The sequence below is a fragment of the Gadus chalcogrammus genome, chromosome 1, assembly GCF_026213295.1.
Source record: "Gadus chalcogrammus isolate NIFS_2021 chromosome 1, NIFS_Gcha_1.0, whole genome shotgun sequence".
NCBI lineage: Eukaryota > Metazoa > Chordata > Actinopteri > Gadiformes > Gadidae > Gadus > Gadus chalcogrammus.
In genome coordinates this window covers 14104792-14107083 of record NC_079412.1, presented here as the reverse complement: position 1 = coordinate 14107083, position 2292 = coordinate 14104792, and the positions used below count along the sequence as shown (strand labels likewise).

Genomic DNA, 2292 nt, shown 5'->3' with positions numbered 1-2292 from the left:
GGATTTTTTGTTTGTGTAAAGCAATTTATGAGATAATATAATATAAAATGTGTTTATTTTTTACTTTTATTTCATTCGGTCATTTCGGTCCAATTGACCCCCGAAATGACAGAAAATATGCTTTCCAAGAACCCAACGGCAGCAGAAGCCAGATTTCAACGACTCGTCAAACGGTGCACGTCGAGAATGCGCAAGTTCAAATCCTCGTGTGCAATTTTCACTTCCAACCAAGCACTGCTGTAGGATGGATGAAATGACGCCCAATTTTATTTTAACGTGTCTATGTGCGTGCGTATGCATCTGTGCACGTTTGTGTGCGTGCGTCTGTCTGCGAGCACGCATGTGTGCATGCTAATTTAGAGAGAAGGAGGCTGCTTGTGAAGTTCATGGTGTCCCCCCCCCCCCATCGCGCCAAACTCTCAGTGGCTTTCCTTCGTGTGGACTGAATTGTCCACAGAAGCTCAGAGACACGCTGGTTTACGATCTTCTGGGTGCTGGATGTTTGTGGACCGGAGGCGAACACAGCGCGATTCTCCAGAAGTAATGAACGCGAAGTCGTCCCGAGGATAATCTCATCTAGATTGGGGAATCGAGTCCGTCAACATTTTTTTTTCGGTTGAAATTTGGAATTATTTATATATTTTTTTCGGACACAGGTAGGAAATATCAGTCATCACTTGGTTTTACATAGTTCTCTTTTTTTGTGAATTTCTTCATTCTTTTGTCCTATTCAAAGATGGTTAAATAACTTGCTGGGTTAGGCCTTTTTTTTATTGAACACTGCCAAATATACTATTGAAATAAAGTAGGCCTAGTCTACATATTTACATGTTGCATTTGTTAACATTTAGATTTTTGTGTGACTTTAATTAATTAGTGAAATCCAGTAGACGTAATAAACGTACCTGTTGCACCGTCTTCTGCATGGTCTGTCTGATGCTGTGATTGAGTTTTAACTCCAGATACCCAGTAGATGGCGCAAGAGCAAGCAATCTCTCCGATGATTAAATAAGCATTGGGCATGACTTGAAAAGCAGACAAAAACCCTATGTTTTACTCATTTTCTTCTCATTGCAAAGTTCTATTTTCATCAAACCAAGCATTTAAATGCATTCCGATGCAAGCCTATTGTCAATTTGTGTGTTCTTTCCTGTGTTATCAGTTGGGTAACATAATTATAGAGAAACATACTAATTAAGTCTACCCATTTCAGAAAGAAAAATGCCCGCGTTGCCTGTTAAATTGACTAACTGTGTACACAGTCTTCAGATGGCAACGCGTCAAAGAACAACGTTGGCATTAGATCTGTGAGTCTGGCGGGTTAGCGTCTGAGCCTTTCGTCTCTAGTTCATGTGTTTGATCAACAGCGGCCCACGAGTACAGTAGAGAGCTCTCCCCCCCTCCCGTGTGGCCTTATTCTGTTTCATTTAAATGACATAATGTCAGTCAGGTAATCGGTTAAGTACACTATACAGGTCATAAACTGTACAGAGACTTCCTTTTCGGCCAGGAGTATTTAATTATGAGTCATTATAGAAGAGCAATTTATTTTGGCCTCGGTGGATACTCCAGACAACCAAAATGAAGGAGTTCTGAATTGGCCGTTTGACCTGCTTAAATATCTGTCTACCAGTCAGGCTACTGGTTGTCCTGGCGGGCTGGCAGCACCAAATGCCTGTTTATTTCTCCCTCTTTTGTCTGCTCCACCTGTCTCTGGGAATGCCATTCACGGTGTAGTGAACCTTGGCATCGTGCTGTCTACACCTGAATCATCGGTTTACTTTTTGTTAAGACCACAGACACCTGCTTTAAACATCAATCTTACTAAGCCGCCACAGAACTCCTGACTTTGATACCAATAGTGTTGATGTAATTTGCATTCTGGGTTATATGAATTTTCTTTTTTTCGTCCCTTCCTTTTTTCCTTCATTACACCCTCCCTTCCTTCCTTCCTTCCTTCCTTTCTTCCAACCTTCCTCCCTCCCTTCCTCCCTCCCTCCCTCCCTCCCTCCCTCCCTCCCTCCCTCCCTCCCTCCCTCCCTCCCTCCCTCCCTTCCTCCCTTCCTCCCTTCCTTCCTTCCTTCCTTCCTTCCTTCCTTCCTTGCTAATGACAGCCATCCTGGTGAGATAAAACGGTTGCCCTTATCCATTGACTTTATTCATGGTATCAGTTCCTGCATGGCTTTACTTAGCATACACAATATAAAGACATGACCAGGGATACTTGAGCTCATTGTTCACCGCCAATCAGGAGCGAACTAGGTTCATGACCAACAGGCAGTGATCCAGCAT

General features: G+C 43.1%; 1 protein-coding gene across 1 annotated transcript in view; it reads left to right on the top strand.

Moving 5' to 3' along the window:
• The first annotated feature begins 407 nt into the window (after window positions 1-407).
• LOC130391137 (biglycan-like) overlaps window positions 408-2292 on the top strand; it is a 12548-nt gene continuing 10663 nt past the window's right edge. The window contains exon 1 of the mRNA XM_056601254.1: window positions 408-656. The gene's annotated coding sequence lies outside the window, so the exon portion shown is untranslated. The remainder of the gene's footprint in view (window positions 657-2292) is intronic.